Source organism: Mauremys reevesii, linkage group 9 (genome assembly GCF_016161935.1).
Source record: "Mauremys reevesii isolate NIE-2019 linkage group 9, ASM1616193v1, whole genome shotgun sequence".
NCBI classification, from domain to species: domain Eukaryota; kingdom Metazoa; phylum Chordata; order Testudines; family Geoemydidae; genus Mauremys; species Mauremys reevesii.
In genome coordinates, this window is record NC_052631.1 from 89,621,828 (window position 1) to 89,637,854 (window position 16,027).

Consider the following 16,027-nt stretch of genomic DNA (forward strand, 5'->3'; position numbering starts at 1 on the left):
AGTCTCTGTCATAACTGGCTGTGTTGCATTATTGGCTATTTTGCTGAATATGGCAAATTTCAGTCTGTGTGAAGTACAGAGGAATCTTGAATACATACTATTTATTTATTTGCCTCAGATTAAAATGTGACCTTTTCATTAATTTGATTGGTTCTTGCTAATTGGCCTGCACAGCCTATATTTGGAATTCATAGCCAATATTTGTAGAACAGCTGTAAATCATATTAAAATATGCTTGGCGTAGTCTCCCAGAAGCCTACAGCAAGCACTTCTCCTTTCTAGAAAATGTCAGCTTTGGACTGGGTTTGCTTTGAAGCCAGAGCATAAATGAAAATGATGTAGTTGAATTCGGATAAGCTTGTACAACCACAAAAACATTTGTTCGCTATAAATCTTTGGATTGTGCGCATGATCTGGAATCACACAAGTTCCACATACCTTTGGGAATAGCCTTTTGAACAGACCTATGCTGTACTCACTGGATTTGCATCACAATGCATGCACAGTTGAGACGACCATTGTCATGGCTGGATCTTGCAAGGTTCTGAGCACCTTTATCTCCTTTCTGGGTGTGCTCAGCACCTCATAGGTTCTGGCCTTTCATGGGAAGTGAGCTTGGGATGCATGTACTATAACACAGAGAAAAGCATAGAGAATTAGCACTTCTTGCCAACCTTAACTGGCCACTGAATGTCAGTGTTGCTCCAAACAAATGCAGCATAAAGAACCATTTATTTGAAACTAAAGCCTCATAGGCTGAAAGTCTGATTCTGAATAGAATGAAACCAATAGAGATAACTGCCAAATTCTCAGGATCCCTGCAATCTCTCTTACATTTACTTAAAATATATTCAAACATACTGCTATGCAATATAGTGATCAAAATATTAGATATTACAAATGGGAAAAGACCTATTAGTAGAATTGGTCAGAAATTTTCTGACAGAACATTTTTTGGTCAGAAATTTTCTGACAGAACATTTTTTGGTCAGAAAATGCAAATTTGTTGAAAGTGAAAGGTTTGTGGAAATATGCTGCCTTTGGTGAAAATTCATTACAAAACAAATATTGCCAAAAAAAAAAAAGTGCCTGAAAGGTCAAAACGTACCATTTTGACCTTGTAGGAATGTAATGTTTTAAAATGACTTATCGTTTCAATTTTTTAATTTTATATTATAAAATATAAAATAAAAATAGTCAAAATTGGAAGAAAATTTTTGGATTTTGACATTTATTTTTAGAATTTTAGTTTGTGGGAAACTTCATTTTCCTTTAAATATATTTTGGTCCATTCTGTAATAGAAGAAATTTTGGGATTGTGAAACTCCCCTGCAAAGCTTTGACTATTCAGCTTCTAGCTTCTGATTCAGCCCCTGCCAGTATAAGGCTGCCCCTTTCCTAATACGTTGGCCAGTGTCGTTTTAAATATCCACCACAGCCATTGCGAGATTATTTCCCAGTAAAGGAGATCTTGGTGAGTGGATATTCAGCCTGTATCTCCCATTTCTGAAGGATCAGGGTTTTAATCCCATTTTCCCAGGTATGCTATTTACATAATTGTGTCTTGTCTGAAATACATGAATTAGTTAGGAAGGAGATAGAAAATAAAGGGGGTAGATAAGATACAGTCATTAAACTAATGAGTCAGTAATAATTGTGTAAGGGCATCATCCATCTTTTCCTCCCAATCCCTCCTCAAAGCTCCCTCCCATGAGCTCACTTTCCTCTGCTGATCTTAAATGCCTGTTTCCTTCCCCATGCCTATTATTTAAAAAAAAAGTGAAAGAAAACATGACACTGAAACAAAATACATTATCTGAATTCTTTGTAATTGGTTCCTTTGGGCCGGCAGGGTAGATACAGCATATCCTGGTTGGAATCACAGATTGGTATGATCTTTACCTGTTGCTGCTGTAAATTGGCTCTGAGTTCTCCTTTAGGTGTCAGTTTTGCCTGCCTACTTTGAGATGTCAACAGCCTCTCCGCCATTTGGAAATAATGCTCTCCCAAAATCCCGTTTCTCGTTTCCTTTCTCTTCGGTTTCTCTTCGTCCCCTGGTGTGTCATTTCTCATTATGTTATCTGTCTAACTAATGACTCCATCCTGCAGTTCTGTTGACTTTGATTATAAATTGTTCAGGACAGTGATCTTATCCTCTTGTGTCTCTGTAAAACACCCTACCAGGCTATGATGCTATAGACATAATAAATAATTTAGTAACAATGATTCACTGTTAGACATTGAAATAAATAAATGTCTGGTGTAGATACAATGGTTTCCATTATCTCACGTGCTTCCTTGTCCCAGGCTGCTGATGCACCTATGTGGAACATCCCACCTCCCAGCTCACTAGCTTTCCATTGCCATGATGTCAAATGAAAAATCGCTGCAAACTAGTCACTTGCTAACAGATGTTGAAGTTTTACATAAACTATGCTGAAAATGTAAGTGCGGCAGCTGGCAACACCTGGAGTTTTGCTGTTACACTGGCTATGAAAGGGGATTGCTACTCATCTGTATGTCTACACCACAGCTGGGCGGTGTGATTCCCGGCAAGGTAGACAGGCTTGCACTAAAATAGCAATGTGACCGTTGCTGCATGGGAGGCGGCTCGGGCTAGCCACCCAAGTCCAAGCTCACCTAATCAAATGGGTTTCACTTCTGGTGGCTGGCCTGAGCCACCACCAGTGCCTTAATGTCCACACTGCTACTTTTAGCATGTTCGCTGGAGCAAAGCTAGTGCCAGGCTGCCTGGCCATGCTGGTAACCACATCTCTCAGGGTCTGTCTACACAGCAGCTAACTTCTGTCAGTCACTAATAGCTCTGCCTCGTTTTCTGTTTCTTACGTTATATGTGATAGCCCAGACTCTGGTCTCACAAACCCATGAGTTCATGCTTGAACGTGGTTGTGGGCCGCTTGGAAAACTCCGTTGCCCGTATTGGTCCAGGCACGTGACTTGCCAACATTTACCATTGGTCCAGGTTTTAAAACCTGGTTTCAGTAATTTCGATTGAAGGTTTTCATTTATAAAATGAAAGACCAGAGACAAAAACTCACACAGGTTCCTGCCAGTTGTTCAGGGCTACAGCACCCCAGGCACTGTACAAAACATAAAACAGACACAAATCCTGGCCCTATTGAAGTCAATGGCAAAGCTCCCATTTACTTCAGTGGGGCCAAGCCTTCGTCCTGGAGCGTTTACAGTATAAGGTCTGCAAACAAAATAACAAGGAGAGATCCCAGCGCCCAGGAAGGGTTGATTTTAGCAGGGTCTCTGTGCAAGCACTGGCTCCAACCCATTGGTTCTGTCTGCACGATGCTGGTTACCAGTCAAACAAGGTGATGACAGAGTGTAGGGGACTGGGAAGACAAGTATTACGTCAATAAGATTATGTGATGGTTTTGCTTAGTTACATGCATTTCTTGGTTCTAGTGGCAATCGATACATTACTGTTTGAAAGGGGTGTGTGTGAGCAGGGAGAGTGGAGTATAAGGTAGAGATGAGATGATGCGGCGGGTATAGGAGAAAAGGAGGATGGGGATGAAAGCAGAGAGGGTGGGCGAAGGGTAGAGAGGAAGAGACATAATATCCAGAAGAGAAGTGTAGGAGCAAGAAGAGAATTAAAATCCTTCTGCAGTAACATTGGTTAGTGCAGTCTCATGACCCCGGAGATTTAAAAACCACCACACCACATATTTATCATTCCTTCGAGGAAAGGAGCATTTGTGAAGTGAACAAGTTTATGAAGGGGCCACAGTTTAAAAAAAATCTCCAATATACCAAAGAGTGCCCAGCCTCAGCATTACAGGGCAGTGGAGGGGGAGGTGGGAGGAGGGAGAGATGGAGGAGGCTGGAGAAGCCAGGCAAGGCTGAAGAAAAGGAGCTGAGTGGGAAGGGATAATAGAAGAAAGGAAAAGGTGGACTGGTGATCTTCTTTTGTAGATAGAAGAGCTAAATTTGTACTGTTGCTAGGCACCCCATTTAGCCATGCTTGCCCTTTCCCTGGCTTGCCAAATTTGATATGACTAATATATGCTGGTCATATATAGGGTTTTATGCATCATAAAATCACCCAGCCCCATGTAGAAAATGCCCATGTATAAATCCAGCTTCAATTATGCAGTAAGGAATAGAGATGTGTCTTTTCTGCAACACTCCTATTCCTATTTATAAATACAAAATAGAAGCTCAGAAACAATAGCACGGCCATCCAGCAGCCAGATCATGACTCTACAGAGAAGGCTGAAGAATTTGTTGGAAGCCACATTTTGAATGCCAGCAAGGAGAATTTTTCTGTGGGGTCTGCAAAGCATGTGGTGGACACCATCAGTTACATATGGGAAATGATAAAATTAGCTTGTCTTTGACATTTGTTTAAGTATTGGCAACAGTCTGCATATCTCTGAGTGGTATTAAAGATGAGAAATGAGGGGAGAAAAAACATGTTAAAACTGGGCGGGGGTTATTTGTAGCTGAGAGACTTAAATGTTACGGGATGTCTCAATTTCATCAATATATACTTAATATTCTGCCTTTCACATTGCACAGGCTGCAAAGGCTATCTGATAATTTGAGATCAGATAAATGACACTGATATAATGATGACTTTTGGTGTGCATCCAATATTTTCCCTGAAACCAATTTTAAATCTCATATGCTCTGAATTACTAGTACTTTGAATTTTATAATATCCACAACAATTATTTATGTACTTAAATTCCTTAGTTTAATGGAATAGAACAATCATTATCCAGTGCTTGTTTATGTGTTGTGGTCTGTAAAATATGGTGGATTTTCTAGACTGAGGCAATAAATATGAACACTGAAGAATTTTTGCAATTTAATTTTAATAACTACAAATAATTAGTAATGTAATAACCCTAAATAATAATTAATACTATGCACCAAACCTTGGAAGACCAAGTCTTTTTAACAGCTGTTGTAAAAAAGAGCATTATCATAAGGGGCCTGGGGGGCACATTGTTATGAGTATTTCTTTTACTCTACTGTCAAATGTGCCCTGTGCTGCGAGGGTAAATTCCTGTGGTTGTGGGCCTGGGCTCCCTCTATTCCCATTGACTTCACTGGGAGTAGGGAATGCTCTGTATCATACTAAATCCGGCTTTATATTATTCACAGGAGAAAAACAACACGTTAAGATGGGAGTTAAGGTTGAACGTATATATTAGTCATTGTGGTAAAATACATTACAGGGACGTTGTAATTATCCAAAAGCAACGTTGCGCAAACTGAGGCAATTCCCAGGTAAGGTTAAACTTAAAAGCAATCCAAAAATGTTAGTAAGGAAATGCGTAACGAGGACACCCAAACTACCTTAACTTCCCATATTACTAAAACACACAGAAATCTTGTGCATTTGATCTTTTTTGAAATTCATCATTTCCCTCGTTATGCTTCATAAATGAAAACGTCTCCTTTGGCAGAAACCTTTACTGCCCTGCAGTGACGCTATGAGGGGGAAAAGATAGAACGTGGTGTCGTTGGGTAGCTAACACTGGTAAAGAAGGGGTTAAAGTAACTCCCGTGGTCACAGTCGGCCCAAATCTGTGCAGCTTGTCAGGGCTGGTGCTGGGCCTGTGAATGGAGGGAACTCAGGCCAGCTAGGGTAGGTCTCCAAACAAGCAGTGTTAGAGCCCCCAGCACAGGATGCTGGGTTATTTGCCGAGGACTGGCTTGAGAGTGCTGCCAGCCTGAGCTCTCGGAGATACGACAGGCCCTTTTGTTGGAATCCCCAGGACTAGCTCTGAGCCTTTAGCCATGCAGGAGCATGGCAGCCGAGACAGCCACTGGCGGCTGCAGAACTGCTCCCCCTCTGCACGAGGCAAAGCCCCATGAGCCCTGGAACCATTTTCCTTTTGGTCTGGACTGTTTTACATTCCTCCTGGAAGTGCTAGCTGGAGGGCTAGATCCCATGGCCCAGGAAAGGAGGCGAGAGCTACGTGAGGCACCCACCTTTCCCTGAGGGGGTGTATGTGACCTCAAGCCAGAACCTCTGACAGTGTCTTTAAAAATCTGTTAAATCTAATCTGGGCCCACAAACACTCACATACCGTAATGGTACTTGTATGGCGTTGTGCAGATCCACTGTTACGTTCAGGCTGCTTTTATCTCCACTGTGGAGCAGCACTGAGCAGACAAGTCACTAAAGCTGGGTTTTGTACCTCACCCCTTTCAAAGAAGACTCAGGAAGCTTGAGAACAGCAAAGGTAAGGTTTATTCCCCTCACTCTTTAGCAGATCTCACATGCCTCCTTCCTTTCTCCTCTCTCCATCTCCTCCCTTGCTGCATTCTGGGAATTGTAGTTCCAGGACTGAAAGCTGTAGGAACCACCGAGGAACAGATTTACAAACATTAACTGGGGTAGCAATCTGCTCCTAGCTAGATACAACATGGGGTTTACAGCAGTGCAAAACAGCTAGGATGTACACCTCACATCCTGCGAAACACAGGCCAAACAATTTCCCTTAGTAATTCCTGCACTGATATAATCAGAGGTCTTTTGTTTTCCTTCAGTGACTAGCGGGTCATTGCCTATGAGGTGAATAAACAGTTAGATATACTCCCTCATTGACCCAAACGAAGCTCTGCTGCAGAAGTAGACTAGTTTTTTCAGACTGCAGTCCAGTTCACACATGTGCTTTCCACAGACTCCAATCTTCTCTCCAACCAACCCAAGCTAGTATCTGGCTCTTGTAACATTTCATTTTGTGGACCATCAGGCAATACTTCATTGAGCACACTGTAAGAACCACTGATTTAGACTACAGAGCTATAGAGATTATCTAATGCTGTCATTGTCCATCAGGATGACAATTTCTTCTTATAATTTATGTCTTTGAATCCTGGGATCCCCTCCTAACATTACTCACTAACATCTAAGACAAAACAAAAATATAGCAGGAATAATATTCACACTATGGCATTCACGGTGTGCTGGAGTGTTGCAGGATGAATATTCACACCAGTGCATGTAGCATTTTTTTATTTGTTAGTTTATTGACATCCTTTTCAACCTAATCTTCACGCAGAGACTGTCAGAACACGGAACTTAGATGGCCTAGGTCTAGGGTCCTGGTGGCCTTAGGGTAGGGTTAGGGCAAACATGTGGCCCCGAGCTAGGGATAAATTGGGGCTGCTTGGTGCCCTTAGGTTAGTGGTAGTGTTGGGGGTAGATGTCTATGGCCTATGGGTAATGGTGTTAGTGTTGAAAGGTTAGTGGGTTAGTGTTGCGATTAGGGTTAATGTCAGGACCAAGGGCTTCCCCATAGTTATTGGAGGTCCTATGTTAACTTTATGTCTGTGGTTTGTAGGTATCCCCACACTTGGTATAGTCTTGAAGTTGGCTGCGTCTCAGGCTAGTGCTACTGCTAGAGCAGTTGGGGACTTCTGGCTAGGGTTTGGGTTGTGCTGGTAGGCAGCCTAGCTAGGGTTAGTGTGCTGTTAGGTGAGCCTAAACTAGGTGCTTGTTTATGGCTAAACAACTGTTAGACCATACGCTAGGGTTCGGGTTGGGACTGGGCCCTGGTTTGAGCTGTTAAGTAGCGGCTCCTGAGAGTGGTGGGGCGGTGTATCAGCCAGGTTTAGGGTTATACTGGTACGTGTGTTCAGACTGGAGTTAGGGCTGGGGCTGGGGCTGGTAGTTGCCACTGAGCTAAGATTAGAGTTCTAACCAGTTGCAGGGTCCACAAGCTGTGGCCCGTACATTAGAGTGCCAGTGGCAATGGTTGTGGCTCCTGGTTGGGATTGTGATCAGTACTGGGCCCTAGGCTAGGATTAGGTTGGAGCCTGCGGCGGGCCCAGGGCTTGGGTTAATGGTGTTGGTACGGGTGCAAGGCTGGTGTTAGAGCTGGGTCAGTTATGGAGCCCCAAACTATGGTTATGCTAATGTCTTTGGGGGAGGGTTGGGGTTTGAGATGATTACGGGCCCTGAGTAGGCTTAGGTCTGGTTGGGGATCCCTGCCTAGGGTTAGATCTGGTCTGACAGGGGGCTCTGTACAAGGATTAGGGTTGAGGTGGATCGGGGAGTTTGGGCTAGAATAAGGGTTGAGGCTGGTTGCCTACTCTGGGGTAGGATTAGTGCCAATACAGCTCATGGACTAAAACTAGCATAGAAGTCTGTAGGAAGCCCATGCAGGGTTCCTGTTTGGATCTGTTGATGCTGCTAGTCTAAGATGGAGGTCGACTGTGCTCCCTCTTACAGGGTTAGGGGTATTGGGTGGCTCTGAGCTAAGGTTATATTGGTGGTTTGTCTGGGTGCTAGGTTAGGGTTGACGCAGGTTGCGGACACTGAGCTAGAGATTGGCGTCAAACTTCCAAATGGGGGTATCTATATAGGTCTTAAGTGGGGCCATTTGGGAGCGTCAAACCATATTGCACTTTGGGGCTTTTCCAGTGATCATGGATTCTTGCTGCCTATCATTGACTTCAGGCTAGTGTTAGGGGTTGGGGCTGGCTGTGTATAAGGTTTGGGTTTTGTTGTGCTCATCTTTCTGGTGAACAGCAAATACAGCATTAATTGACTTGTTCAGCTTAATGAATATTCATTAGAAACATTTAAACGAACTATTTTGCTACATTCTTTAAGCTCAGTGAGACAACGGCAGAGGTAGCTTTGCAGAGGCGAGTATTATTTATTAGTCTGTCATTACAGTTTTTCACACTTTTATAGCTCTCACATTGTGACTAAGCAGACAAATTAACACCCAAGCTCTCAGTGGCATGCTGGAAATTTTGACATGTACATCAGGTGGTAGAATATCAATCACCAACATGCTGCTGGTTCTGTTTTTCTGGCTTCTTGTGCATTGAGTCAAAACTGCATTTTTTTTTTTTAGGAAAAGAAATGGACAGATTAGAATATTCTGTATTTGACTGAATTTTGAGCATGAAATGAAGGTATTAAGGAACCTTATTTTTTCCCCATACTTCCCTGCATATATTGTGTGGGATGCTTTTCATAAAAATGGATTTATTTCATTGTATCTTTCTACAGATCTTAGCTTAAGGGTGGCATATTTAAGAAACACGTTGTGACAGGGTGTTTGTTGGTACCCCTTTTAGTGGGCTGTATCAAGCATGACAATGAAGACCAGGTGTCACAACAACCACCTTTGATGGATAGGCTCCCAGCAGGCCCAAGGCCTTCTGTGTATACGCTACTTCTGTGGGGTTGCTATGAAAACTTTTTGTCTCCCAATAAAATGTTTTGTTGTGGCAATGGCAGCAACCCCAAACTATGCTGAAATACAGGCTGAAAACATAACTTGGCTGATTATTCAGTATCTCTCCCCCTCCCCCCCCCAACCTCCCCCAAGTTTACTTTGTTTTCCTCCTCTACTCTAACTGTGAGTCACAATGCCCTGGCTACTCTTCAGCTCTCGGGGCCTATAGCAGGACTAGATTGCTGCCTGGCACTTGAAGGAGGCTGGAGGTGGGGAGTAGAGCCATCCTTCCTCTGTCCCCTGAAAAATCACTCCCTGCCCCCCCTGTGCTGGAGGTGAGAAGCCTCCGTTAGGCTCTCCCTGTTAAAAGCTGTAATCGAGAAGCCATTTGAAACGCACAACAACGTTAAATAACGTTACTGGTCCTACAAACTCATATACTGACAGGTAAAAATGTGTGATATGGCACTCTTAGCGCTCTATGTATACTCTGCTAATCTCTTTCCTGTAACACTTCCCACGATGTAGGTACCTCACCTAGGGGAAGAAGGCATTGGTGTTTTTCAGGCAGGTCACAATCCTGTTCTTAGAGTCCAGCCTCTGTGCTGAGTGGCATTACAGCATCATGGCCTCTCTGTGCTGAGCGGCATTACACCATCACGGCCCCTCTATGCATGCTGGAGCCCTCGTTAGTGGCCAGCCCCAAAGAACGGTACATTGCACTAGTCTGGGGTTTGGCTAAATCTAAACTGCATTTACTCCCAACAGAATGACTGCAATAGTTTATTATTCCCAAGCGCCTCTTTAGCTGGAAAGGGGATCAGACTAGCAGGGAGGATTGGTAGTTTGCTAGCTAGCATGATATCACCTTAGTCATCACCGAACAGTGCCAGCATCTACCGCTACTCTGTTTTGGTTGGCAAGTTGCATTCTTTTCCAGGTCTAGGACATCAGTGTCAGGTGGTTGCACATATCCTTGTAGAAGAATCATTCTCAAAGCTTTCGTAGTGAGACTCCCAAACCTTCATTAAGGATTCTCACAGACACCTCCCCTTTGCTGCTGCCTCCCCTTCTTCACCCATATAACATCTCTGTGGCACCTGCAGCCATTGTTCATTTGACAAAGCGATGTTAGGAAAGTGTGTTACTGCAGTTTAACTCTTGACACCAACGAACAACTGCCTCGCCAAGGGCTGCTAGGGCTCCCCAGACCACGCTCTGGTTACCACAGCAGGCGGCTATCACTGGTGCTGAAGGGTAGATCCCTAGGAGGATTATAGTAGCATTTTAAAAGTTTAGACTCAAAGATCCAAAGGGGCCATTATGATAATCTAGTCTGACCTGCACATCACAGGCCACAGAGCCTCACCCACTCACTCCTGTAATAGCCCCATAACCTCTGGCTGAGTTACTGAAGTCCTCAAATAATGATTTAAAGACTTAAAGTTACAGAGACTCTACCATTTACACTACTTTTAACCTGCACGTGACCTCTGCCCCATGCTGCAGATTTTATAATCCAGTGTATTGGCTTCTGTAGTAATGGCCGAAAAGCCTGCATGTATTTACAGGGGTGAGCAGGGGAAGTACAAATCTAGTCATGGCACAATTCCCTCCCCCCACATGGGGCCACTTGCTTTGGCTTTATAGTGCTTAGACGCTATCTTTTGACTGTTTTAACCCTGCAGTGCTTCTCTAGAGTATGACAGAGCATTTCGGCTTGTAGTGCAGTGAGTTCATAACTCAGGTCTCTTGCCGGTAGTTTATGTTCTGTGATCAGGCTGCATATATAAATTCTAGCTCTTAGGCCCTTTTCTAAGCCTTTTAAGGATTTATCATTCCTGCTGTGTATCTTCTCTCCTGCATTGTGGGTGATGCCTAAACTAAACCTGTAGCTACCGGACAAAATGGCTGTTAGTAGCTGAATTCTGTGGAGAGGACCAAATTAGATTTTAAAATTATGCTCCGTGGGCTGGCGCTGCAGTTTTAGGGCCATATTATCCCCTTCCCCAAGTGCACGGGGGTGGGAGGGAGTGCTGCTCAGTGACTATCTCCTAGCATACTGATAATTTATGATGACGATTTTGTATAGTTATAGCTTGTAAAGCACTAGAACAACTGTTCAGAAATAGCACAACTTTCCTGAATTTGGTAGGAAAGCAAGCAAATGTTGTTGGACTAGAGAAAATAGTTCCAGGCAATGTGACTGGGGGGGGAGGGGGGGCGGAGGAGGTGGAACAGAACACTTTGGAGAAGTTCTTTTGTTGAATGTATTTATAGCAGCAGTGTTAAAAATGTAGTATTTAAATATTGGGAGTTACTGGGTTATAAATATGTATATTTCAGGAGTTTCTTTACACTTCAGCTCTACCCTGTCTCCATGGCAACTAAAGAACCATTTCAATTTTGATCGTATCTCCAGTCCTGGGGACTAGCATTGGTCAGCTCAGGACCAGCCACGCTGCTTTCCCACCAATTGGTTCTGGTATCGCTGCTTCTCAAACTCCCATCAGTGTCACCTACAATCCGGCAAATGCCCCAGTGACTGAGCAGCAGGTGCTCAGTGGACGCTGGAGGTGCTCAGCACCCTGCAGATTCAGGCACTAATTGCTTACACAATGAAGATACATATAAGCACCCAATCCCAGGAGGAACTGAGTGCCCCCACCGTCCACTAGAGTCAATGGGAGATGGGGGGACTGAGCCGCTTGCAGGATCATAAACTTCTTGGATTTCAGACAGCGGATAAATCAGTCTGTTTTTTAAAGCTCACCTCTTCAACTGGGAGTTGAGGGCTCATAGGACTGGGCCCTAGGAAACTATTCAAGTCCAATACAGGGCTAGTTGAAAATTTCCCCATGGAACAGTTTCCCATTGGTAAATGCCGATGTGATGAAACCGAAATGTTTTGCTGTAAAATACAGATTTCACTGAAATCTTTGGTGGGGGAATTATCTCAACATTTTGTTTCGATATGGTGGAGATGCTTCATTTTGCCTTTGTTTCAACTTTTGTAAGAGAACATAAAATTGAAACAAAGTTGAAATTTAACTGTCCCAGGGTGACACTGGTCCTCTAAGATGGAAGAGGCCAGGGCATCTGAGACTAGTTAGTTGCCTCATAATTAGGTTTGAGAGAGGGCTCCTGGACCCCAGAGGGAAGGAGAGTGGGTAAAATTGTTGGTGAGAACTGACCAAAGCTGGGGACCCCCAGGGAGTGGAAGGCTCAGGCAGTGGCCCCTAGGGAGAGGGAAAGATCCAGCTGGGTCAGGGGAGGCTGAGCTCCTGGACAAGAGGTTTGTTGCCGGAGGATGAATCCCCTGAGCAAGGGTCGGACTCGGAGGAGTGTAACACTGCGTGAGGATGGAGCCCTCAGGCGGCTTGTGAGAAGACTGGTCATGGTCAGGCAGGGAGGCCTGGATCAAGGTCCAGAGGAACTGAGAACAAAGTGCTGCTCTTGACTTTCAGGTGAGTCACTGGGAGCTGATGACCCTGAAGAGGGATGCTGGAAAAAACCTGCTGTCTCTGTGGAAATTGGAGCACAGTTTTACTACAGGATTTTTGGGGATTAACTCTACCGGTGTAGATGAATACTTTATACCGAGAGCCAGTATTGCACGCTGAGACTTGTTCCTTTCATGATCAACTGGGGGAACCCTGAGGTAAGTGCACCTACCATGCGCTAGCCTGCTGCTGGACGGTGCCCCAGGTGGGGCCCTCCTATGAGAGAACATTTTGATTTCTCAGAAAGTTTCATTTTGATATTTCAGAAACAAAATATTTTGGAATTATTCTTTTGCAATGACAGGAACTTGCCTTTTGACTCAGAATGAAGAAGGGCTTTGAAACGTTAGACATTCTGTTTCCTCCCCAGTTCTACTCAACAGGCTTCTCCTTATTCCAAGTGAGGACAACCTGTCTCATAGGGGTGAATTTAGTTGCCTGGTGGGCCACCTGTGTCTGCCTTATCCCAAGGTAGCAGTAACTCCTGGGTTGTTTGATGGAGGGGAGAGGGACAGACTCAGAGATGGGAGCTGTAGTGTGTAGGTGATGAAGAACTGAGCTTCCCGACACATGTGAGCCTCTGCAACTTCTAGTTGGAGAGCTGAGTAACTCGCACGGCATGAATGGAAGCCGAAGATGCTTAGCCCCTCGCAGGTTTAGACCCCAGGGTTAGCTCTTAAATTTGGGCTGCGCCTTTTGCCCATAGCTGGCCCAATGTAGAGTCCCCTCAGTAAGCCTGAGAAACTGTCCACTGAAACATCATAAATAAAATGGTGCTTAAACAATATAAAGTAATCTAAGGAATCTCATCTGCTCTCTTCAGCCCAACCAGCAAGGAGCCTTGAATAAAAAGTTCAGAGAAACTTTTTTTCTTTACAATTTTATTTACAAAATGTATTAAAACTCTTTGTACAACACCTCATTAAAATGAGGCTCAGTAATTTATACCCACACATGCAATTTATGCTTTTACAGCCATTAGTTTTGCTTGGCAATTTTTTTTTGTTCACCGAAGTGCAGTTTTAATGACAAAAATAGGAACTGAATTTAAAAATAAAATAAAATAAATAAAATAAAGGACCAAACCAAATAAATAATAATAATAAAAAAAAAATCCTCAGGTGACTACTGCTGAACTTCCAGAGCTTGAAGTTAGTAACAGGAATTTGTAAGCTATCAACACTTTTTTTTGTTTGTTTTTTACATGCAAGGTTTAAAAAATAACAAACGGTTTACCAAACCTCTTCACCCGTGTGAAGCCTCCACTCATAAAAATTGATTTGATAAACATACATTTTTTTTATACAGCTTCTAAGAAAATGTTTTTGTTTTTTTAAATACAACTTATAACTGCACAGCTTAGCGTTCCCTTTGCCGGGACATTATAGCATTCAGAAGTTGAAAATCACAGTTTCATGAGAGAAGAAAAAACATTTTCATTTTGCTCAATACCTTGTTAAAAACTTGAACAGTGAATTGTTCTCTTACGCGCTTTAACTTTTGTATATTACATTGTCAGACATATGTTTTTCTTTAACAAGACTTTCCCATATTATCTTTTTTTTATTCTCACAAAAGATCAAATATATTGTCAGTGAACTAAGAGACCTATGGGTCAAACTTCTTTTTAAAAATGATTATTCATTATCCCTTCGATTTTTCAGTGTCTGTTACTGATGAAATAAAACTCTATTGAACTACAGATATTACATATTGTCATATTAGAGGTAATTAGTATGCATATACTTCCTTTAACTTTTTTTTCTTGTAACTGACAATATGTTTAAAGGTTTTGTTTTAAAAAGTTGCAGTTAAGTAAGTCGTTTTCTGGCAGAGTGTCAAGTTTGAGAAACTCTCCATATCTGAGAAGTTGGAAGTGAATAATACTGAGCCTCTATCTTTAGCAGTATATTTTGGAATGCATTGTATCCTTTACAAACTAAGAAAGGACACAAGCTTCCTTTGATGAACAGCCACGAAACAATAATTGGCAGGAGCTGATATAATATAACAGTACTAGCAATAGTAATGTGAGATCGCGTAACTCTAGTCTGGAACTGCAAGTCTAATTCAAGATACTATCCTGCTTCCTTATTTCTGTTTTTTAAAATGAGAATTAGCCAAAAAGCATCATCTCTCAGTGCTAGTTTTTGAGAAAAGTAGTTTTAATCATGTGTGGGGAAAACTATTCTCCTGCTCTTCTCTCGCCTCATTGCATGATACTAAATATTGAATTAAAATGCAAATGCACAGCAAGAAACCTAAATCATGAATGGCTTCTTCTAAAGCCATCTAATGCCATTTTAATAAAGCACCTGTAGGTATGCCTGATGATAGAAAAAAGAAGTATATTTTTGCCTGTACTATAGTTAACTTGTCAAGAGAATTCATTTGCTGATCTGGAAGCAAGATACAGAATTCTACAAATCATTTTCTTTTGGATTTACAGATGAATAATTATTGACCCTAACTTTTTAAAGCATTTTTTGTGTGTGGTATTACATTAATCTTTTATTGATATACACGTTTCCTCAAACGAGTTGGAGGACTTTAAGTGATTAGAAAAAAAAATCACACCACTGCTTAAAAAACAAAACAAAAAAACCCCACGAGAGCATCTTGACAGCAGTTCTCAGAAGTAGTGACAGGCCAGTCTGTTCATAAGTAGTGGAATTCTGAGGCTTTATATCAGGAATAGTTTAAGAACTTGGTTAAGTAGGGGGCATATGATGAAACTGACTCTTGCGGATTTTCGAACATAAGTTCATATACTGTGCAGTGGTATCAAAGAATGGCTTTTGTTGAACTGATTTTTTTTTTACAAGAATTTTTTTTCACATACTAGTATCTTTTACCAGTTCGTTTTTTTTTTTAAATTTTCAAGCAAAGCAAGAATATTTCAGTGATGGTTTTGCATTGTTGAGTCTCAGAGTCTTCAATAAGGCACCGAAGGAAAAAAAATCAGTTTTTCCTATTAAAAGTTCATTGCACCAGCATCAGTGTGTGTCATGCCTGACACCTAGGAGAAAGTAAAACTGGCTCAGGTGGTCAGGGTCCATGGAGTATCCACATTCTCAGCTGCTCCTCCAGTTGCATGCTGTGAGAAGCGAGGATCTATAAGAAGAATACAAATATTTCAATTGTTTTCTTCTGAAAGGAGACCATTATATCTAGGGGAGAGTGAACCAGTTTACATAAAGGAAGGATTAAAAGCTATTCAGGGCACAGATAGTCTCTCTCTCTCTCTTTTTCTATGTTTGTACCGCCCCTAGCACAATACTGCCCCAATCCCCATTCAGTCCTTTGGATGCTCCCATACTACCAGTATTTACTCCTGAT

At 42.5% G+C, this 16,027-nt stretch overlaps 1 protein-coding gene across 4 annotated transcripts in view; it reads right to left on the minus strand.

Annotated features, from left to right (window-relative positions):
* Positions 1-13,616: 13,616 nt before the first annotated feature.
* The window catches only part of GRIA3 (glutamate ionotropic receptor AMPA type subunit 3), a 212,130-nt gene continuing 209,719 nt past the window's right edge, over positions 13,617-16,027 (minus strand). For all 4 annotated transcript variants that reach the window (XM_039487320.1, XM_039487321.1, XM_039487317.1 and 1 more), the window contains one exon: positions 13,617-15,802. The gene's annotated coding sequence lies outside the window, so the exon portion shown is untranslated. The remainder of the gene's footprint in view (positions 15,803-16,027) is intronic.